Source organism: Petaurus breviceps, unplaced genomic scaffold (assembly GCF_028583685.1).
Source record: "Petaurus breviceps papuanus isolate PSGF00001 unplaced genomic scaffold, PetGlider_PUasm1.0 38, whole genome shotgun sequence".
Taxonomy (NCBI): Eukaryota; Metazoa; Chordata; class Mammalia; order Diprotodontia; family Petauridae; genus Petaurus; species Petaurus breviceps.
In genome coordinates this window covers 29,060,214-29,085,233 of record NW_027186304.1, presented here as the reverse complement: position 1 = coordinate 29,085,233, position 25,020 = coordinate 29,060,214, and the positions used below count along the sequence as shown (strand labels likewise).

At 39.1% G+C, this 25,020-nt stretch overlaps 1 pseudogene; it reads left to right on the top strand.

The window, feature by feature from the left end:
• Positions 1-489: 489 nt before the first annotated feature.
• LOC138169940 (probable E3 ubiquitin-protein ligase TRIML1) lies at positions 490-22,006 on the top strand (annotated as a pseudogene).
• The last annotated feature ends 3,014 nt before the right edge of the window (positions 22,007-25,020 follow it).

The following is a 25,020-nucleotide window of genomic DNA, read 5'->3' as shown; positions in this document are numbered from 1 at the left end:
AAAGAATTATTTTTCTTATTTCTTTCTTAGGCCATCGTTGCATGCAAATGACAAGATACACCTAAAATAAAATAGTGTAGTTTCTCATAGTTCCTACTAAAATTTTAGATGTTGTTTTTCAGTCATTTCAGTTGCATCTGACTATTTGTTACCTGATTTGTGATTTTTTTTTGGCAAAAATATTAGAGTGGTTTGCCATTTCTTTCTCCAGTCCATTTTACAAATGAGTAAATTGAGGCAAACAGGGTTAAATGACTCACCCAGGATTACACAGCTAGTAAGCATTTGCAGCCAGATTTGAACCCCAAGAAGATGAGTCTTCCTGACTCCAGGACTGGTGCTCTATCCACTACACCATCTACCTGCCCAATATTTTACATAATTATAAAATTTTCGTATTAAAAAGATAACATATGTAAAGCACTTTACCAAACTTAAAGCACTATGTAAATGCAATGCAATTTTGTTATCATTATTATTGGGGTTATCATGATCACTCCAATCATCACTGTCATCACCATCACCACCACCACCATCACCACCATCATCATCATCATCATCACCATCATCATAACACCACCACCACCACTACCACCATCACCAGTGTAGTGAGTACCTACACTGAAAAAATCTTGAATCTTTTAAGTGTTGGAGGAAGAAAAGACTCCTAAGAGTCTTATGGTTAAAAGGACTCACAGGAACTCAAAAACAGTTATAAAAATACATTCCCCCTTCACCTCTATCATAGGCTCCCTGGAGATAAAGACCCTCAGGAGACTTTTATAACTTCAAACATTCTTGCTCTCAGTCTATACTGTCTGAACAGTAAATAAAGGTCAAGACCTTATGGCCAACCAGGACTGTTTAGCTCATTTTTCTGTCAATGGTCATCTCCTTCTCTAAGAAGAATATATTTGCAAAAAGCACCTACTGCTTTAAGTCACCACCTAGGAAGTTACCAAGCTCTGGAACTGATGAGGTAGCCACCAAGGTTAGAAATATCCATCTCAGGCTCACTGTTCCATCACCTACACTAAGGTAAAGAAACACACACATACACACACAAAAAAGAGTCAGCTAGTAAGGAGGCTCACTTTGAGAAGTGTTGTGTGATTTCACCAGCCGTTGAGAGCCCCCTGGCTTTGAAAAACCCAGAGGTTGATGCTTCCCTCTCTAGTAACTGACTAGATATGAATGTAATGGTTGGACAGTTGGAGGCCTGTCTGCTTGTAACTTCTGTCTGTATTCTCTGAAGTTCAGGGTGCTGACCTTTTTCCCTTGAACTAGGTAAATGATATGTTTGATTAATTAAAGCAAGATTGTTAACCCATTGTGAGTCGCTTTCCTTTAGAAAAGCAGATCTAAGAAACTGTGTTGGCAGCCACCCTAGGGACACTGGGGTGCTTGCTGCCACAAATGGTGTCATGAACAGGATCTGCAGACTAAAAGGAAAATATGGAGGCTGGGATAATTGTTTGTTTCCCAGTTGTAGTAGCTGTGACTCTGTGGAGCCATGGAACAGGAGAAAAGAACGGACTGCATGCTTACTTGGCTGAGCTGAGAGCAGGAATGGTGAGCTGCCAGCATTGGGACTGGGGCAGAAGCCAGGAGCGGCTGCCTCCTGCTGGAGGAGAAGGAATCCAGGAGTTCAGAATTCAGCCACAAGACAAAATAAGGACTGTATGGCAAGGTAGGAATCTTTTCTTGCTGCATCCCACAGTTTGGGACACAGGGGGAGGATGGACTTGTGTCTAGGATGGGTGGGGTAAAGTGCCCTGGACTCCACGGACCCCACCCTGCTGGTTTTGTTGCCCAGCCACCCCTCAGGACTTGGAAGCAGAGGCTGGAGCAGTGTGAGGGGAAAGACACCCCCCTCCCCTCAAGAGAACTTTATTTGGACACTTGTTTTGAATTGAGGTGACTATAATGCAATGTACTCTGTGTTTGTTTAAGGCCCTGTGGGCACTTTGGTAATTTTAGTTATGCATCTTGAAAATGTGATTTAAGATATGTTAATGTTAATTCAAATGTAAATTGCCTATGCTATGGGTAGGAAAGATCTTGGGGTCCTATGTTATAGGAAAGGAAATTTAAAATCTTCCCTGCCCCTAGGCCCTTTGATAGGCTTAAGTGCACCTGGAGCCTGTGGGAGGCTTAGTTTTCGGGAATGCCCACACCTTAGTGCTCTGTGATTGGGCAGTGGGTCAAGAGGGTTGTTACATTCTCTGAGCCAGGAGAAGGCTATATAAACTCTGATGCGAGGCTTTGCTTTGGGGCTCACTTTGAGAAGTGTTGTATGATTTGACCAGACAAGACTCTGACCAGCCATTGGTCCCCCCAGCTTTGAAAACCCAGATGTTGGTGCTTCCCTTTCTAGTAACTGTGACTAGGTATGGATGAAATGGTTGGACAAGCCTATCTGCTTGATCTGTTTCTCTGTCTTCTTATAACTTCTGTTTGTAACCTCTGTATACTCTGAAGTTCGGGGTGCTGACTTTTTCCCCTGAACTAGGTAAATGATATGTGTGATTGATTAAAGCAAGATTGTTAACACCCCATTCCCCCCAAAAAAGAGTCATCTAGTGACTTGAGAGCCAACATCACACCACATGATGTTAGGCAATGATGTTAGGCCAGTTCAAGAGTGTATTGATATTTTGATAGGCTCCAGGGTGGGAAGTAGATGAACAATGGAGGACTAGGTTGGTAACTAGGCAAGAGGTCTGGGCCCAGCTACAATGTAAGGCTTATTGCCTCATGCAAATGCCTCATCAAATGAGACAATTTAATCAAGAGTCCAAGGGAGGTTCTCAGAGCCTGTACCTCAAGGACTCAAGGAGAGCCCATACCTCATCATTCCTACCCATTGAGATCTCTTATAAAACAGGATTTTTTAAATAGAAAAAAAAGCAGTTTAGCAAAACTAACCAAGAAATAAACCAATTTCAATGGTATTTGCAATGTTTTACAAACACTACACTCTTTACTCCCATCCTATCTCCCATTCTTGCAATGTGCTCTCTCCTCATCTCTGCCTCCTGGCTTCCCTGGCTTCCTTCAGGTCCCAGCTATAATCCTGTCTTCTGCAGGAAGGTTTTATCAGTCCTCTTTAATATTAGTGCCTTCTTCCTGTTCATTACTTACAATTTGTCTGAATATAGCTTTTTGGTAGATAGTTTGCATATAGTCTTCCCCATTAGACTGTAAGCTCCTCTGGGAGTTTAGGACTGTGGAACTTTAGGGCAGGGACTGTTTCTTGTTTTGTTGTTTTGCTTTGTGTTTGGGGTTTGTTTTTTTTACTTTCTTTGTATCCTCAGTGCTTAACACAGGTCTGAAACATCATGGTAAGTGCCTAATAAATGCTTGTTGACTCACTGACTTACTGATAGATAGGTTTCCTTTCTACTATAGTATAACTTTTTTTTTTTTGCCTTTTGGAGGGCAATTGGGGTTAAGTAACTTGCCCAAGGTTACACGGCTAGTTTTTTCTGTTTGGGTGTTAAGTGTCTGAGGCTAGAACCGAACTCGGGTCCTCCTGACTCCAGGGCTAGCACTTTACTCACTGTGCCATCTAGCCGCCCCTATAGGATAACTTTTTAAAAACATCTCTGTTAATCGATATCTGGGACAGCTAGGTGGTACAGTGGATAGAGTACCCAGGCTAAAGTCAAAAGACTCATCTTCCTGAGTTGAAATATCACCTCAGACATTTACTAGCTATGTGATCCTAGGCAAGTCACATAACCCTGTTTACCTTACTTTGCTCATTTATAAAATGAGCAGGAGGAGGAAGTGGCAAACTACTCTAGCATATTTGCCCAGAAAATCCTAAAAGGGATTACAAAAAGTTGGGCATCACAGAAATGACTCAACAACAACAAATCAATATCCAGGGAAACAGTCAGTGGTGTTTATCACTGTCATGAATGTTGTCCCCTTTGGAACCCAAAGAGTACTTCCTATAGATGGCATTGTTTTCTAGGGATTCTTGATTCCATATGGCATTATGCTGATTGCATCAGCCCAATAACACAGGGCCCACTCAACAAAATTTGTTGTTGTTGTTGTTGTTGTTGGGTCATTTTGTTGCGGTTTAAACCCAAATGCCAAAAACTGTTGTGGTAGGGTTCTACCCACCCCAAAACTGTTGTGGTTTCATGATGTGTTGTGGTGGAACTGGCTCAAAGAATTCAGAGTCAGACCACCTCTAATCCAAGTACAGGCATTTATTGAGACTGACGCCTCTCATGAAGCGGGCTAAATTCCAACAGGAACCAGCAACTTTAGAGAAAGCAAGATGGATTTTTATAGGGTAAAGATGCAATTACATAACAGAAATTTACATAGAATAGAGGAATATCATGAATACTAAAAAGTCAAGAGGAGTTTGTTAAGGTATATTGTTTCCTGGTTTTGCTTATTCTCTTTGCATCACATAAGCTTTCTCACTTCTCCCTGCATCCTTCATATACAACTTTTTTTTTTCCTTTTGGAGAGCAATTGGGGTTAAGTAACTTGTCCAAGGTTACATGGCTAGTGTTTTGGTGTGGGTGTTAAATGTCTGAGGCCAGAACCAAACTCGGGTCCTCCTGACTCCAGGGCCAGCACTCTTACTCACTGTGCCACCTAGCCACCCCCATATACAACATTTATTATAGTACAATAATTGTCGATTATATTTATGTACCCCAATTTGTTAAGCTATTCCCCATTTGATTGGCATCTGCTTTCTTTCCAGTTCTTTGCTTCAACAAAAAGTGCTACTATAGTTTTGTGTATATAGGATCTTTCTGTTACCACCCTAGGTTGCTGATGAACCAGTGAATGTAACACTGGCATAGGAGTCAGGAAGAAAGAAATTTAAATCTTGCCTTAGACATTTACTATCTGTGTGATGCTAGGCTAATTACTTAAACAATCTGCCTTAATTTTTTTACCTATAAGATGCAGATAATAATAATCCCTACCTTCTAGAATCATTGTGAGAATAAATGTGCAAATAAATTGAGTAAATATTTGTAAAATGCTTTATAAATTTTTAAATATTATTATTAGCCTAGCAGTAGCATCTCTGGATCAAAGGGTGGGGAAATTCCAATCATTGTCTTAGTATAATTAGAGGCAGTTAGAGAGCATAGAGTGGAGAGTGGAGAGTCAGGAAGATCTGAATTTCTAATCCTTCCTCAGACATTTAGTAGTTGTATAATTCTGGCAAATTTCTTAATCTCTCTCAGACTTCTGTAAAATATGGATAATATCACCTTCTTTATAGAGTTATTCTAAGTATAAATGTAAAATGTTTTGTAAATCTTAAATTACTACATACATGTTAGCTATTATTAGTATTAATGGTATTGTTGAGGTTTGGGATTTAGATATGCTCAAGACCCCAAAATAACAACACACCAGGTCCTGCCAAATGAATTTGATTCAAGCCTTCTCTCAGCCAAAGTAAAACAAAGTTTATTAAAGATTTGCCATAATGGGTAAACTCTTAAGGAGCCTAAGTATTTGTGAAGCTTATATTGACAAGTAGGTCCGAATAATCTGACACAGAGAGAGTCTGGGCTAGATTAATCTCAGCCCCTTCACTGAGGCAAGATGGATCTTATATACAGAAAGACAGTGTGAAGAATCTAGGGGTGGTCTAGAGGAGGGTCTAAGAAGGATGTTGATGGAACTGAGGTCAGATTCCAGGAATGGGATTAAGGGTGGGAAATAACTGAAGTAAACCTGGAGATGACAGACAATGGAGGGCTAGACTATTTTAAGGGTAATAGATTTGGGTATAGATAACTTGATAAAATAAAGGGTGGGTATAGATATTTTAATAGGATCAAATGTGGGAAGTAGCTGGTCAATGGAAGATTAGGTTAAGAAATAGGTTAAGAGTAATAGATTTGAGCCTAGCAATAATGAAAGGCTAGTGGCCTCAGGCAAATGCCTCATTAAGTGGAAAGATTCAATCAGAGTTCAAGGGGTTTCACAGAGCCTGTACCCCATCAATATTAGTAACAATATTTAAATTCCAAACTGTTCTTCCAAATTGTTGTGCCTATTCGAAGCCCCACCAATAGCAGACTAGCATAACATACTATCATCAATTACTCCAGCATTAGCTATTCCCATCTTTTGTCATCTTTGCCAATTCAGTAGTGATAAGTCCTCAGAATTGTATGGTTCAGCATTTCCTTATCATTAGTGATTTGGATCCATTTTTCACTTGGTGTTTTTGTTTTATTGATTTGGCTTTTTTTTTCTTGCTTTATGTTTATTTTTAGTTTACAACATTCATTTCCACAAGATTTTGAGTTATACATTTTTTTCCCTTCTTTCCCCTACCCACCACCCCAAAATGGCAACCCCTATGTATACCCCCTCCCCTAATCTGCTCTATCCTATATCCTTTCCTATTTCCCCTCCAACTTTCCAGTAGTTAAGATGGATCTCCATATCCCAGTGCCTGTATATCTTATTTCCCAGTTACATGTAAAAAAATTAATAATAATAATAATTTTTTTAAACATTTTATTTTAAAACTTTGAATTCCAGATTCTTTCCCTTCTTCCCTTGTCACCCACCCTTTCTGGAAAGATAAGCAATTCAATATAGGTTGTACATGTGTAATTAAGCAAAACATTTCCATCGTAGATACATTGTAAAAGACTGACTAAATTTTCTCCATCCTATCCCACCCTATCTCCATCCACTTGTTCTATTTTCTACTTTGACTGTCCCCTTTCGAAAGTGGGTGCCTCTAACTACACTCACCTCCAACCTGCCCTCCCCTTCACCATCCCCATTCTCATCCCCTTTCCCCCTACTCTACTGTAGGGGGAGATACCCTATTCAGTGTATATGTCATTCCCTCCCTAAGCCAAATTCAATGAGAGTAAGGTTGACTCATTCCCTTTTGCTTTCCTGTTCTTCCCCTCCATTGTAACAGTTTTCCTTTGCCTCTTTTATATGAGATAATTTACCCTATTCTGTCTCTCTCCATCCCCTCTCATTATATTTCTCTCATAAATAAAAAAATATATTTTTTTAAAATGCCATCCCTTCCTATTCAATTGATCCTGTCTCTATGTATACCTGTACACATATATACATACTCACATATGTATTCATATACCCATATACCCTCCTATATAGAAATATATATATGCATGTATACATATATATATATATATATATATATATATTACCTTCAACTATCCTCATACTGAGAAAACTTTCATGAGTTACAATTATCATTTTTCCATGTAGGAATATAAATAGTTCAATTTTGATAAGTACCTTATAATTTCTCTTTCCTGTTCACCATCTCATGCTTCTCTTGCTTCTTGTATTTGAATGTCAAATTTTCTATTCAACTCTTTTTTTTCATCAAGAAGGCTTGAAAGTCTTCTATTTCATTGAAGGACAACATTTTCCCTTGAAATATTATACTCAAGTTTTGCTGGGTAGGTGATTCTTGGTTTTATTCCTAGCTCCTTTAACCTCTGGAATATCATATTCTAAGCCCTTAGATCCCTTAATGTAGAAGCTGTCAGATCTTGTGTTATACTGATTGTGTTTCCACAGTATTCAAATTGTTTCTTTTTAGCAGCTTGTAATATTTTCCCCTTGATCTGGGAACTCTGGAACCTGGCTATGATATTCCTAGGAGTTTTCTTTTGAGGATCTTTTTCAAGAGGTGACGGGTGAATTCTTTTAATTTCTATTTTGCCCTCTGGTTCTAAAATATCAGGGCAATTTTCCTGGAGAATTTCTTGAAAGATGGCTTCTAGGTTCTCTTTCTGATCATGGCTTTCAAGTAGTCCAATAATTTTTAAATGATCTCTCCTGGATCTATTTTCCAGGTCAGTGGTTTTTCCAATGAGATATTTCACATTGCCTTCTATTTTTTAATTCTTTTGGACTTAATAGTATATTGATTTCTCATGAAGTAATTAGCTTCCATTTACTCCAATTTAATTCTGAAGGAATTATTCTCATCTGTGAGCTTTTGAAATTATTTTTCTATCTGGCAAATTTGGCTTTTTAAGGAATTCTTCTCCTCATCACCTTTTGGGCCTCTTTTGAGTTAGTCTATTTTTTAAGGTGTTATTTTCTTCAGTCAGGTTGTTGACTCTCTTTTCATGATGTTCTTGCATCATTCTAATTTCTCTGCCCAAGTTTTCCTCCACTTCTCTTACTTGATTTTCAAAATCCTTCTTGTGCTCTTCCATGGCCTATAACCAATTCATATTTCTCTTGGAAGCTTTTGGTGCAGGAGTCCTGTCTTTATTGTCTTCCTCCCATTCCACGCTTTGATACTTTTTGTCCCCAAAAAAGGAATCTAAAGTCTGATTGCTGTGCTTGCTTTGTTTCCTTTGTGTGCTCATGTTTCCACTCAATTACTTGACTTTTGAGCTCTTTGCCACAGTAGAACTCTGCTTCCAGAGAGGAGAGCTTTGTCTCAAATCACTGGGATTTTTGCAGCTGCAGAGCTAGTTGGGTGTCCTCTCTGAAGCTTCCACAAGCTCTGGCACCTGGTCACATACCCCAGGACCTCCACCCAAGACTGTGATCCAGATCCAAGCAGGTTAAAGCAAGAACGATTATGCTCTGAATGGTCACTTGGTCCCCCTATGATCTGCAGGCCAGGAGCTCTGAAGCAGCATTGTAGGCTGCAGCTACTGCACCTCTGCCATTTCTCTCCCCAGGGGCAGGGGCCAGACCACATTCCTAGTCCCCCCAGTGCCAACAGAGTTCCACACAGACCTTTTACTTTGTCTTTAGCATTTATGGGTTGACAATTCTGGAAACTGCCACTGCTGCTGGTGATCCACTCTCCCAAAAGTCTGCTCCAGATGCTGCTGGTCAGGGCTGCCCTAGGGCTAAAACTCCAGGCTTATGCAGGGCCGGGCTCAGCTCCTAGCGTGCTGCAATGGACCCTTCCTATAGGCCTTCCGGGTTGCCTTCAGTGGGAGATTTGTTTCTGTCACTTTGTGGGTTCTGTAGCTCTAAAGTTTGTTTAGAGTCACATTTTATAGGTTTTTGAGGTGGTTATGGGGGGAGCTCACAGAGTTTTCCTGCTCCTGTCCCACCATATTGGCTCTGCCCCTCATATTTCACTTGTTAATAGTTTGGAATTCTATTGAGAATTATTTGTTCATATCCTTTCACCTCTTATTCACTAGAGAATGGATTTTGGTGTTTTTTATTTCTTTTGACTGTCTCAGATATCTCAGATATAATTTTCTGTTGCCAGAGATATTTGATGCAAATAAGTCTTTGTTTCCCCACCCAATGATTTTTTTCTAATCACTTCTAGTTATGTTAATTTTGCTCATGCAAAACCTTTTCAACTTCATGCAATTGAAATTACCTATTATATCTTTTCTTAATGCCTCTATCCCTTACTTGCCTAATAATTATCTCCTTAGCTGTAAGAGGTATTTGATATGGTTTGCTAATTTTTTTTTATGAGATGACCTTTAAAATTCACATATCCATTTTGAGCTTAATGTGGTATATGTTGACCTAAACTTAATTTCTTCCAAACTATTTTCCATTTCTCTCAGAAATTCTTTTTATGTAGCACTTTTTTCCCTAAGTAATTTGTGTTCTTGGGTATATGAAATACCATATTATTGAATTTAATTATGTCTACTTCCTAACTCACTTTTTTCCTTCCTTCCTTCCTTCCTTTCTTCCTCCCTCCCTCCCTCCCTCCCTCCCTCCCTATAATTTTGATGACTATTGCTTTGAAATTAAATTTAGGATCTGGAACTGCTATTCCTTTTTCATTCTCACTTTTTTCATTATTTCCTCCAAATTAATTCTGTTATTAAGGAATTTTATTCAGTTCTATATAGTAGCCCTCTGGTAGTTTAATTGAGAAAGCACGAAAACTACAAACACTAAAATCTACAAACAAAATAATATATTTGTTATCATCCTTTTAATTATATTTGCATGGCTCAGCCAAAGTCTTTATTTTTAAGTTCCAGTTCCTTCCTGGTGATAATACATGGGTGCCAATTACAGAACTCCATGATCAGAAGTGACCAAAAAGTAAATCAGTGAATATAAGGAGGATGCAACATATTACCAAACATGATTTACATGCAAGAAATGGAGTAAAAGTCATCACTGATATATATGACCACAAAAAGAGATAGGTCATTCATGTGGAAAGGAAGAAATATGACAGATGGTCAGTCTCAAGGTTGCACTGGTATCCATGAAAAATTTAAAAACTTAACAGAAGTTCCACCCCCCCATATTAAAGCAAACCTCTATAGGGGATAGGGGAACAACATGCAAGATAAGAATGCATATATGGCTTAAGATATGCTCTTTGGAAAGTATAACCTACATCAACTGTGATCTCAGATCAATTAAAATTATAGTACCTTGAAAAGGTAGTGAAGTATAGTCCTGAAGTTAAACAATGAAGTCAAATTGTACTGTCTAAATAGTAACAATAATAATATAAACTCATATCTAAATAAGAAGTCCTATGATTTCATCAATGTAGGAAAATCTCCAACAACTAAAGTCCTTTAGCTGCTCCCATTTATATTTATATAGTATTTAATTTAAGGTTTATAATGCAAGAGACACTATAGTAAAGAGAGAATTGGTTTTGGAATCATTAGATTGGAGCCCAAGTCATAGTACTGATGTTTCTATGTGACCTTAGACACCTATCTACCTACCTGAGCCTCAAATTCTTCATCATTAAAATTAATTCTGAAGTCATCATACACAGCTTCTTTCTTGAGAAACAGCATAAGAGGTTTTATCTACTCTCTTACCAGTATAACTCAAATCAGTCTCCATGGGTCTCAGAGAATGAACTTGTTTCCCAAACTCTATTTCATGAGAAGAAATACACACATGTTCTTCATCCAGCTCTGCCACTGTCTGCACTCAACAGTGCTAAGGATTAAGGAAGGTCCCTAACTTACCATTCAAGTCATTCTTTCCCAGCTTTGATGGGAAAGGAGGGCAATAGTCAATCATTAAACATTTGCTAAATGCTTACTGTATACTTACACTTACTATGTTTCCAGTTACCAACTGGGACGCCAAAGACAAAGAAAAAACATTCTGCCTACAAAGAGCTTATATTTTAGTGAGAAGACCACTTAAAGAGGCATGTGTAGGGCACAGAATAAATAGAAGGTAACAGTAAGGTTGGAGATGTGGGTGAGGAAAGGGACTAGCAGTTTTCAAAGCAAGAGCTTTGAAGAGGAAGAAGTCAGGAGGTTGTCTTTTGTAGTAGAGAAGGAAGATTTGAAGGGGTTACTTTACCTTTTATACAATGGACTACTTTGGTGGCCTAGTGGATCCTATGAATACCTTTTCAGAATATTTTTAAATGAATAAAATAAAATATAGAAGATTAACAAAGAAACTAATTTTGTTGAAATACAGTTATAAAATATTGAAAAGCAGTATGTTGTTAGGGTCCGGGTTAATAACCACTAGAGGAAACCTTACATCTCAGCACTTTAGAGAAGCTGATCTAGAGATTGTCAAAACCAGAATGCTGCTAGTGATAAAGGAGCTGATCTATTTATTCAAAACTATATTTAAAGAACTTATTTCTTCAAAATGACATTTAAAGAATCACTTAGTCATAGGGAGAGAAGAAGAAATGGGGAATTATTTATTCTAAAATTAGTAGCTACCAAGAAAAAAGCAAATAAAATATTTTTTCAAACAAAGTCATACATAAAACCATGAACTCCAAACTATTTACAATTTGTTTTAAGAAATAATGCAGGGGCAGCCAGGTGGCTCAGCGAGTAAGAGCACCGGCTCCAGTGTCGGGATGACCTGGATCAAATCCGGGCTCAGATACTCAGCACCACACCCAGAAATAATAACTGGCCGTGTAACCTTGAGCAAGTTACTTAACCCCAATTGCTTTAAAAAAAAAAAAAAGAAAGAATGCAAACATTGGGTCGTATCCATGTTCTGATATTTCTTTTGTCTGACTATTTCCCCAACTTTGTTGCTGTAGTTATTATTGGTTCTGAGTAGTAATGAGTATTCATTTTTTGTTCTGAGTCTGCTTTTTCCATTCCACATCCTTTCGTGGACATCTCTCCATGTCTGTTTTCTTCAGAACTGTAATTTCCTATATCACCACAATATTCCATTACTTTGATATACTGCCATTGTATGGTTAGATTTTTGTTCCTTTTTTAAAGCATCCTTAGGATAGAGCCCTAGTGATAGATTACTGGGCCCAAAGGCTTTTCTAATTTTTATTGTGCAATTCCATATTTGTTTCTTTCAAAAGATTGTACTATACAAGGAAAATAGGAGTTGTTTAACATCAATTATATTCCCAGGTTATAAAGCATATGGCCTGAGATTATAATCTGCATGTGGCTGCAATGATTGGTTAGCAGAGAATTTTTGTTCTTCAACTAGCTTAATAGTTGGCAGTTAGATGACTACATGATGTGGTTTGAGTTCCATTCACCCAAATTATTTTCTCTATCTGCATGCCACAGGCAACAGGGCTTGAAATTCCACAGTCAGAGAATTTAAGAATTGAGAATCCCAGTGGCCACCTAGCCCAACCAATCCTGAAACAAACAAAAAAACAAAGGATCCTGTCTACACTTCAGTCCCTGTACTTGACAAGGTTTGTTTATTCAGCTTTGTTTGAAGACCTACCTCCCAGTGAGAGAGATATTATCACCCTCTAAGGCAATGCATTCCAGATTTGGACAGTTCTAATTTTAGGAATTTTGTTTGTTTTCTTGAAATTAGTCTATATGTGTTTCCCTACAAATTTTCTACATTCTTCTTTGCTCTGGTCTTGGGGTCAAACAATTAAACACTAAATTAGAAATTCTAAAAATTAAAGGTAAGATTAATCAAATTGAGTATAAAAAACCATCAAATTAATAAATAAAGCTAGGAATTGTTTTTCTGATAAAGAAAATATTGTTAATAAACAACTGGTTAATTTGATTTAAAAAGGGAGAGAAGAAAAGCAAGTCAATAATGTTAAATATTTGAAAAATGAATATACCACTAACGAAGACGTAACTAACGCAATTATAAGGCATTATTTTGTCCAATTATATGCCAAAAATTTAACAATTTAAATAAAATGGAAGAATATTTACAGAATAAACCTAATCTTGCTTCCTACATTATCAAATAGTTGAAAACAGGTCCCATGCCCTCCTTAGTGATGTCTTTTCCAGACTAAATATTCCCTGTTCCTCTAATCCATCCTCATTTCTCATGCTCTGTCAACTCTTCACTATTCTGATTATCTTCTAGCTTGTCAATACTCTTCATAAAAATTTGTATCCAGGTGTGTGCAGAAGAAGAAGAAGAAAAAGACGGAGGAAGAGGAGAAGGAAGAGGAGAAGTGGAAGAGGAAGAAGCAGCAGCAGCTATGTGGTATAAACAGTGGAACTATTGTCTCCTTACCCCATTGAGCTAGCAGAATATGTTGTTAGGCTTCTTGGGGTGCCATATACCATTGTTAGACTCTCAGTTGAGTTTTCTGTGCATTAAAACCCTAAAGTCTACTTGGATCACTTGCTATCTAACCTTGTATTCTTTCATTGTGAAATTGACTTTTTGACAATACATTTTTCTTATCCCACTTGTTTCTATATTCTATCCTACTGAGATCTTTGTTTAAAATTAAATTTTATGTTTATTTTTAGTTTACATCATTAATTTCCACAAGATTTTGAGTTACAAATTTTCTCCCTGTCTTTCCCCTACCCAACACCCCAAAACAGCAATCCACTGTATACTGCCTCCCCCAATCTGCTCTCTCCTATATCCCCCCATCCCCTCTCTAACTTTCCAGTAGGACAAGATGGTTCTCTATACCCCAGTGCCTGTATATCTTATTTCCCAGCTAAATATTAAAAAATAATAATATATTTTTTTAAACATTTGATTTAAAAATTTTGAATTCCAGATTTTTCCCTTCCTTCCTCATCACCCACCCTTACTGGGAAGATAAGCAATTCCATATAGGTTGTACATGTGTAGCTACACAAAACATTTCCATAGTGGATATATTGTAAAAGACTAACTATATTTCCCTCCATCCTATCCCACCCCCCACTTGTTCTATTCTCTACTTTGACCCTGTCCCTTTTCAAAAGTGTGTGCTTTTAACTTCCCTCCCCTCCAATCTTCCCACCCCTCCATCAATGCCCCTCTCATGCCCTTCCCCCCCATGAGGTATGGGCTCTGGGAACCCCCTTGAGCTCTCCTTGAGTCCTTGAGGTATAAGGTTGGGAACCTCCCCCTTGAACTCTGATTAAATCATACCATTTTATGAGGCATTTGCATGAGGCCATAAGCCTTACATTGTGCTGGGTCCAAACTTCCCTTACTAGATTTCCCACCCTTGAGCCTATCAAAATATCAATCCACCCTTGAACTGACCTAGCCCACCATGGTCTGTAGTCTCCAGGTAGCCTCTAGCAACTTCCCACCCTTAAGCACTCATTGACCTCATCTGACGTCTCCTGAAGATCCTTCCCAAAGTCTTCCTCAAGACCACCCCTAGATTCCTCCTCCAACCTTCTGTGTATAAGAACCCATTCCAGTCTTTCCTGAGAATGTTGTTCTGAGAAAGTTCAACGCAACTTCTATCCATCTTCCTTCTCTGGGACAGTATGATTCTCACTGCAAGAGAGAGTATTATCTTTTAAAGTCCCCAAAACAGGCCATGATTCCTGGTCTTCTAGGTGATACCTAGGTCAAAACAGTGTTGCAAAAAAAACACCAACTTTTCCTTTTTAAGGTCTCCAGAGAAACTAAGTTTTTTTCCAATGTTGTAAAAGACAACCCAAAGGCAAACTTTTGGGAGCTACAAGCACAGGGCCTGGAATTCCCTTCCTTCATAAAGGAAGGCTTGAATGTAAGCCTCGAAAAACAAAAATAAAAAACAAAAACCCACAAAAGTACCTGAAGTTTTCCCAGTTCCCTAGTGCTGAGAAAATGGAAAGAATCTGGCTTACTTTCCAGATGGGGCATCTGTCCTTGTCCTCCATTCTTCAGAAGCTGCCCACGTGTCCATTTTCTCCAAAATAACCAAAGAGGACCAAGAACCTGAGGTCAGGCTGAGCACAAAACAGCCTCCTAGCTGTCTGACCTTCCAGTCCCAGCTGGAGAACAGCTTGAGATTAGCAGTGTTTTCAGTATCAGGGAACCATAAAAATGAAGAGGTTAAGGGTAGAGGTGCTCTGGAGACCCCAAAATACAAACATGTCAGGTCCTGCCTAATGAAATCAACTCAAGCCTTCTCTCAGCCAAGAAAAGTAAAATTTATTGGAAAGTTTGCTGACATTAGACACAGAGTAAGTCTATGCTAGGTCATTCTATGGTGCTCTCACACCACATGGGGTGAGATTGGACTTATATACAGAAGGTTGTGGGAGGAATCTAGGGGTAGTCGAAGGAGGAGTTTTGGGGATGGTCTCAGGAGACGTCAGATGAGGTCAATGAGTGCTTAAGGGTGGGAAGTTGCTGGAGGCTACCTGGAGACTACAGACAATTGTGGGCTAAGCCAGGTCAAGGCTGGATTGATATTTTGATAGGCTCAAGGGTGGGAAGTGTAGTAACAGAAGTTTGGACCCAGCCACAATGTAAGGCTTATGGCCTCATGCAAATGCCTCATCAAATGGGACAATTTAATCAGAGTTCAAGGGGGGTTCCCAGAGCCTGTACCTCAAGGACTTAAGGAGAGCTCAAGGGGGCTTTCAGAGTCCATATCTCATCACCCCCTACTCTCCTGTAGGGAAAGATACTCTATTTAGTGTGTATGTCATTCCCTCTCTAAGCCAAATTCAGTGAGTAAAGTTAACCCATTCCCTTTTGCTTTCCTGTTCTTCCCCTCCATTGTAATAATTTTCCCTTGCCTCTTATATATGAGATAATTTACCCCATTCTTTCTCTCCCCATCTCCTCTCATTATATTACTCTCTCACCTCTCAATTTCACCTTTTAAGAATCATCCCTTCCTATTCAATTGGTCCTGTGTGCCCTCTGTTTATGTATACCTGTACACATATATACATACAGTCACATGTATTCATATACCCATATGCCCTCCTATATAAACATATATATATATATATATATATGTGTGTGTGTATGCATTTATATTCCCTTCAACTATTCTCACACTGAGAAAATTTTCATAAGTTACAATTATCATTTTTCCATGTAGGAATGTAAATAGTTCAACTTTGATAAGTTCCTTATGATTTCTTTTCCCTGTTTACCTTCTCATGCTTCTCTTCCATCTTGTATCTGAATGTCAAATTTTCTATTCAACTCTGGTTTTTTCATCAAGAATGCTTGAAAGCCCTCTATTTCATTGAATGACCATATATTCCCCTGAAACATGATACTTAGTTTTGCTGGACAGATGATTCTTGGTTTTATTCCCAGCTCCTTTGACCTCTGGAATATTATATTCCAAGCCCTTCAATCCCTTAATGTAGAAGCTGCCAGGTCCTGTGTTATCCTGATTGTGTTTCCACAATATTCAAATTCTTTCTTCTTTGTTGCTTCTAATATTTTTTCCTTGATCTGGGAATTCCAGAATCTAGCTATAAGATTCCTAGGAGTTTTTTTTTTTTGGTGGGGGGGATCTTTTTCAAAAGGTGGATACTTTCAATATCTATTTTGCCCTCTGGTTCTAAAACATCAGGGCAATCTTCCTTGAGAATTTCTTGAAGGATGATTTCTAGCTTCTCTTTTTGATCATAGCTTTCAGGTAGTCCAATAATTTTTAAATTCTCTCTCCTGATTATATTTTCCAGGTCAGTGGTTTTTCCAATGTGATTATTTCACATTGCCTTCTATTTTTTTCATTCGTTTGGATCTGTTTAATAGTATCTTGATTTCTCCTAAAGTCACTAGCTTCCATTTGCTGCAATATAATCCTGAAGGAATGATTCTCTTCAGTGAACTTTTGAGATTCTTTTTCCATCTGTCAAATTAGGCTTTTTAAGGCATTCTTCTCCTCTTTGCCTTTTTGAGCCTCTTTTGCCATCTGACTTGATCTATTTTTAAGGTGTTATTTTCTTCAGTCAGGTTAATTCTATTTTCATAATTTTCTTGCATCATTCTCATTTCTCTTCCCAATTTTTCCTCCACTTCTCTTATTTGGTTGTCAAAATCCTTTTTAAGCTCCTCTATGGCCTGTAACCAACTCGTATTTTTCTTTGAAGCTTTTGGTGCAGGAGTTCTGACTTCATTGTCTTCTTCCTTTTCCATGCTTTGATCCTTTTTGTCCCCAAAATAGGAGTCTAATTTCAGAATGCTCTGTTTGCTTTGCTTCCTTTGCTTGCTCATGTTGCCACTCAATTACTTGACTTTTAAGCCTTTTGCCACAGTAGAACTCTGCTACCAGGAAGGTGAGCTTTATCCCAAATCACTGAGGTTTTCTCAGCTGCTGGAGCTATTAGTTGGCTGCCCTCTCTGAAGCCTCCACATGCTCTGGCACACTGGTCACACACCCCAGGTCCTCCACCCCAGACAGTGATCCAGATCCAAGCAGGTTAAAGCATGAGTGATTACCCCTCAGAATGGTTGCTTGGTCCACCTACAATCTGCAGGCCACGAGCTCTGAAGCAGCCATGTGGTGGTGGCTAGATGGCCCGGCATGCCTCAGCCACTTCTCTCCCTGGGGGCAAAGGCTGGACCACATTTCTGAACATCCAGCTTCCAAAGTCCACTCTGCATTGACCCCTCACTTTGTCTTTATCATCTATGGGTTGATAAGTCTGGAAACTGCCACAGTTGCTTGTGATCTCAAATCCTTCCAGCTGGTGGATGGTTATGGATACCCTGAGGCTAAAAGTTCAGGCTTGTTCAGGCCTGGGCTCATCTCCCACAGTGCTGAGCTGGCCCCTTCCTGCCATCCTGCCAGACTGTCTTCATCCAGAAGTCAGCTTCTCTGTGTCATTTTGTGGGTTCTGTAGCTCCAAAGTTTGTTTAGAGTCAATTTTTACATTAATTGGAGGAGGTGGGAGCCGGAGTCCCTCAGAAGTCCTGTTTCTACACTGCCATGTTGAATCCACCCCCTACAGTCAATTTTCAAGGTGCTTCTTCCAATACTAGTCTAAGTTAGTGTAACTATAAGTGACCAATGGGCCCCAAGTATTATGTTAAAAATGTATAGTTCAGATAAACTTAGCATTAGAATAGGCATGGGGATAGGGAGACTGAAAAGGAGAAGAATTGGACCTATAATTTCACTGGACAAGAGAAATCTTAGGTAAGGAGCTCCTTCTACTTTGCAAATCAGTCAATTTCTTTGAAATCTATTGTCTTAGAAAAGTATCTAGATCACTAAGAGGAACTGAATAGAGGAATGACCTGAACTCAGTCTTTCTGGAGCACAGTGGGTAGAGGACCAGGCCCTGAGTCAGAAAGACCTGAGATTGAATCTAGTCTCAGGCACTTACTAGCTGTATAAACTTGGACAAGTCACTTAAATTGTGTTTGCCTCAGTTTCCTTATTGCTAAAACTTGGATAATAATAGCACCTTCCTCCCAGAGATGTTTTGAGTATCAAATGAGGTAACAGTTGTAAAGTGCTTAGTGATTTTTCTGCTTCTCTCCTTCTTCTCTTCTTTCCTTCTGCCTCTCCTTTTCTTTCTTTTATTACCTTCATTCCCTTTCAATTTCTTCCTTCAGCTTCTTTCTTTCCTTCCTTCATTTCTTCCTTCCTTCTTTCCTCTCTGCTTTTCTTTCTTCTTTCTTTCTTTCCTTCTTTCTTTCTTTCTTTCTTTCTTTCTTTCTTTCTTTCTTTCTTTCTTTCTTTCTTTCTTTCTCTCTCTCTTTCTTTCTTTCTTTCTTTCTTCCTTTCTTTTCTTTCTTTCTTCCTCCCTCCCTCCCTCCCTTTCCCTTCCTTCCTTCCTTCCTTCCTTCCTTCCTTCCTTCTTTCTATATTTCTCAGATTTTCTACCCTTCCTGGAAGTGTACTTCTTTTCCTCTCACCTCCCATCTCTAAATGTAACTATTTTTAGTTATAAAAAACCTGCTTGGTTTGCAGCATTTTGTACTCTCTTAAGTAGCTGGGCATGTCTCAAGTCCCTTGTGATAGATTAGAAGCTCCATGAGGACAGGAATTTCTTGACAAATAGAAAGGATTAAATCAGGTTCTGGGGAGTTCTTGTTTAAACTGATATAACTCTGGGGGGCTAGGTGGCTCAGTGAATAGAGCACTGGCCCTGAAGTCAGGAGGACCTGAGTTCAAATCCAGCCTCAGATACTTAACACTTACTAGCTGTGTTACCTAGGGCAAGTCACTTAACCCCAATTGCCCTCCAAAAAGCAAAAAAAAAAAAGTGATATAAGTCTGAAATCTGAAGCAATCAATCCCCATCTCATTTTCTCTTGTGATTTTAAGTGTTCTAAGTATGTCCATGTCCTGTAGGAACCTGCCTGATCACCAAGAGAAATTTGACTATGCTCTCACTGTATTAGGTGCTCAGAATTTGCTGAATCCATGACCAAAAACCAGCAGCTTTCTGTCACTCTACAAATTCCTTGAACTTATATCCCATTCCCTTCCAAAAGGCTGATCAGAGGTCGCCAGGCACCTGGGCAGTCAAATTCAATTAAAACTGAAAAGGATTCCATTCAAACGTATGTCTTTAGTTCACCTCCATCTATATCAAGGACCTGCTAGGCCTTGAATGAGTTACAAGGCTAAAATAAGGTCATACTGGTCACAAGGAAGTTCTACTACAGCAGGGAAGATGACATCTACATAAAACATTGTAGAAACAAATAGGTTATATTTCATGACATACAACATATATAATCTATATCAAACTGCTTACCATTTTAGAGAGGGGGAGAGAGAAGGGACAGAAGGAGAAAAATTTGGAACTTAATTTTTTTTTAAATGAATGTTACAAAATGTCTACATGTAACTTGGAAGAATAAACTACTATCAAAAAAAAAAAAAAGGAAAATTTCCACTCTGAGTGAGAAAGGATTGAATTCTGCTGGGCACCAGAATCAGGATGGGAAGGCCTGATCCCAGTGTGAATGTTGGAGCGGCCTGTGTGCAGGCACTAATGGACACACCGAGATATAGATTAACTTTTGGAAACTGAAACTGAATTGGCTTCTTTCACTAATGCCATTGTTAAGTTTGGAGTTGCTGGCACCTGAGCACCTAATGAAATTGCTGCTGGAGAAAGTGAATGAATGAATGAAGGAACAAATGAACAAACAAACAAATAAATGACATGTGCGAGCAGGAAACAGGAAAGTGAAGAAGTAGGAGACTGAAGCAAAATATTTTTCAAAATAAATTTTTATTGCTGTCTTCCGTTTTTATATTCCTGTTCTCATACAGACCTCCCCCTCCTTCTTTCCATGGAGCCATTACAAGAAAGAAGACATTTTAACACAGTATTTATATTGTAAACAATATCTATAATGAAACGTGAATCATTTGTACCCAGGCCCCACTGACTTGATGAATTAAGGGACAAGATAACTCTGACCCAAAATCTCTAGGTGTGAACCCTATTGGGAATTGTGCTGCTTCACTCTAAAAAAGGACACAATTGCAAGGAACAGAGAAAAAACACTACGAGGACTCAGAAGTTCATACCTTTCATGGGCAGAGTAAAGGGAGGGGTCAAAAAAAAAGGAACCCTTTAAAAGAACACAACAACTCAGTCCTCAACACTTTTGCTGGTACAGCTCAAAGGAATGAACTAGCATTATTGTCCCTCCTGAGAGGAATATTTGAGAAGGAAGGAATCAGAGGGAGCAAGCTGATGAAACGTTAACCTGCCCAAAGTGCAGAGGAGTCATCAAATACAGCAATTTGGTGCCCAACAGAAAGCTGCAGAATCTATCACTGGCAAAATGCTCAGACCTCATTTTCTGCAGAGCATGGAGGGCCTGACCACCTGTGATCAACATGGAGAAAAAGAGCTCTTCTGTGAGGAATACCAGAGACCCCTCTCTGAGTCTTATTAGCTCCAGAGCACAAAGATTACCAAGGGTTTTTCTTGGAAAGTGGTGATGCCAAATGTAAGGAGAAGTTCCAGATTATCTTACAGAGAAAAGAGAAAGAATTTAAAGTCAAACTGGAATATGCGAGAGAAAGAGGCATGGTGTGAGGAGGGTACACATGTTTTTAAACAGTTATTAATATCCAAATATGAGAAAACACATGCATTTTTATGGGATGAAGAAAATCTACACCTGCAAAAAGTGGACCAGGAGTTCAGAAATAACCTGGCAAAACTCAAGGAGAGCAAGGCCAAACTGTCACAACAAATCCAAAAACTGCAACAAATAACATTAGAATTAGAGGAGAATTTGGATGAGCCTTCCTTGGAAATGCTTTGGGATGTGAAAGGCACCTTGGAAAGGAATGAGGAACTTCTACTTCAAAAAGCAGAGGTTGCTTCCCTTGACTGGACCACCTGGCCCATCACTTACTTGAGAGAAATGTCCATGAGCTTCTATAGGGATATCACTCTGGATCCTAAAGCAGCCAGTCCTCATCTCCTTGTGTCTGAAGATGGAGATGGCCCCCAGGACCTGCCTGACAACAAAGGAAGATTTGACTATGCTCTTCTTGTATTGGGGACCCAGACCTTCGCCTCAGACAAACACTATTGGGAAGTAGAGGTGAGAGATAGGACAGAGTAGGAAGTGGAAATGCTACTTATCATCTGAGGATTTAAGGACCCTAATAATTGGCTTTAAATATGGAAATGATTTCTTTCTCTGGAATTCACAAGATGGTTATCATGTAATCCAACCTATACACAAAGTGGGCATTTTCCTTGATTATGAAAGGGGACATATAGCATTTTACAATGCCATAGAGAGATATCTTATCCACAATTCCCCAAACATCTTTCAAGGGCCTCTTTGTCTTTGCTTCTCTACTTACCTTCCCAATGAAGAAAGTACCCCTGGATCTCTCATTATCTGCACCAGGAGTAACCAGTAGAAGGCTAACAAATGATAATAATGATGACACTTTCAATTTCAAGCAACTGAAAACAACACCTAAAATTTCCATTCCTTAGAACCCTTGTAAATCATTTCAATAAAGTGATGGATGAATGTCAACTATAATGACAACAAAATCTGTCTTATTAATGTCTTTTTTTTAATATTAGTTGGCCTCACTAATACCTTATATAAGAATATTGACAATGCTGTCACAAGACAACCCATCCTTAGAAAATAATTATTTTCCTATGGCCCATGGAAATGAATATCACTTACAGATAGTGTATTTATCCAAGATACAGATATATATACACACGTGTGCACATATATACACACTCACATACATAAACAGCTATACTGAGGTACATATGTACATTATATGTATTATATTTTGAGAGAAATTAACATTATGCTATCATATTAATAATAATTATTAATTCATGATACATTCTTTTCCTCCTATTTTTGTTAGGACCTCACTACTGAAAAGGTCAGTTTCTGAAGGCTGTAACTGAGTAAAGTAATCTTCTCCCAGACCCAAGGCATCTACCTGGGAAGGTACCCTTATCTTTATTTTAAGAGTTAGGGCCCTTACTTTTCATTACTCTGCTAGATTTTTTTTTTCTGGTTATTCAGAGAGCTCTTTTCCCCCAGAATATGGTCCCTTGTCCTTGATCCCTTCCATTGGACTTTAAAGTAACCCAGCTCATGAAGGAGAAAATTAGCCAGAAAGGCCCAGATAGAAATGGCATCCTTTGCCCAGATGCCTCAAGGGTGCTGAATCTCATGATCAAGCCATGTTCACAGCAAGAGAAGTTGAAGACATTTGACCCACTTCCTCATTAAATGTCCACCAATAAGGGCTGAGTTTCACTTGTATGTATGAGTGTGTGTGTGTGTGTGTGTGTGTGTGTGTGAGGGAGGGAGGGAGGTTTTCTGTTAGAAGGCACACACTTGCTTTAAAGTGTTTAAGAGTCTCCCTTGCTGTCTTTGGTTAAAGAGAAAAATCACTGATCATCAATTTATTGATTATTGGTCAGCCTAATTAATATATTAATTACCTGGAAACTCTGTCTCTCAGGGACTTTATTCATTACAACTTGGAAACTAACAAAGAGATCACAGTTCTATCTCCAAATTCTTATGAGAAAACTTCACCAAATCTTTTTGGACTCAAGTGGAAAATTTGTTCATAAGAGGGAATTTTCTGTTAGACACTCTGACCTTAAATTGACTCTCCTTATTCTCAACTGTTAAAACTTCTGTGCAAGAATATGTTCTCATTGTTTTCTATGTGCTGTAGCTTTGTAATGGTAATGGTAATTTGAAGATCTTCCCTGCCCCTTAAAAGGCCAAATGTAATCACAGGGAGCCCATGGTTGGGGGCGGAGTGGGGGGAAGGAAAGAGTTTGCTGAAAGGGTGTACTGTAATTGCCAAGGAAAGGCAACTTCCCAAGGTTCAAAATACCAGCATAGGTGCTCTCCATTTTATTCAGTGACCAACCAAGAACAGAGAAGATCAAAACATGACATCATTCCAAATACAGCATTTACTAAATGTGATTAAATAATCTCCAAGGACTACCCCACCCCAGGACCTTCCAATCATTCAATCAATTACAAAGTCCCTGTTCTAAATACTTCTCCACCCCTAGGCTGTACCTTCATTTGGTCCACCACAAAGCACAAAAAGGTCAAAAGTTCCCCACCCCTGGATCACAATTGAATCTACCCCAGAGTTACATCAAGTTTAAGCTCAGCACTTAATACCCAAATGGAGGTCTTTTCTTCATCTTGATAAGAGGCAAGTTCTCAGCAATCTTAGTTCCTGGGGAGACAAGGCTTAGCAAGGCCACGAGATACATTGCCAGTCTCTTCACTAATTCATCCTCTGTCTGTAGAACAGTCCTAGAACCCCTGAAAACATTAGCAAAACCCTCTCCCAGGATTTCTGTAAACATACAACCAGAAAATCCTTCTTCAGGGCTTCTGAACTAACAGAAAGGTTCCCAGACCCCTGCAACAACAGCACTGTCCTTCACCAGTGGACAGTATTCACTCTGTCTGCAGGACAGTCTCAGGGCTTCTTAGCCAACAGCCAGGTTCCAGAACTTCTTCAACAAAAGGATTGTTTTTCACCAGTAGACAAATCTGGCAAAACAACATCAAAACAGACAGACAAAGTACCAGCAAAACAGCCATGTCTCCTCAGTCCTTGGCAGCTCAGGGGTCAGGTCTCAAAAGTCCAGGGCGATTCAAAGTGGCTCTCAGCAATCCTTCTCAGTCTCTCTCTGCCTCCACGTGGGTGCCGCTTCCAAAAAAATTTCTTCTGCCTCTCTCTTGTCTCTCCAAATCTATGTCACCAGCTCCTCCTAGTTCAGGATTTCTTTTCACATCAACAAGCCCATCCCACAGGTGGGATTAACAAGCTCTGGGTTTTAACACAATCAATTTGAAAACCAAGCCAATACTGGGGAATCTTTAATTGCCATTACTATCACAAAGGGTAGAACAGGAAGGAGCAGGAGGGAACCAGAACATCTGGGAGCAAGAGCATCATGGAGGCACTGTAGCTAGTGTGAGTGAGAGAGGGGCATTTTTGCTTAAAAGGTCCTGTTTTGTTTTGGATGCCTGATGGAGAGAAGGCTTGGGAATGTTGATGTTCGCTGCACTGCTTATATGTACCAACTTCTTGGTTGTTGTGATGGATTTGGCTTTCTGGTATTGGGATTCAGCTTTCTGGTATTTGTATAAATGTTTTTGTTCTGTCTTCCATGTAGAGAGTCTGTTACATTTTGTGATTCACAACTACACCAGCATATTCATAGCTACCATGGTCATTGTGAATTTCGCATTGGTGTTATAAGCTTTTAATAACTGGCTACTCTCACAGTGGGGTTATGTATTGTTAATGTAGTTTTGCTTAATGGGAAGATCTTTCCCATCTATTATATATCTATTAATAGGCCCATGTGACCTGTTTTAGTCATATTGAAGCCTGAGTCACAT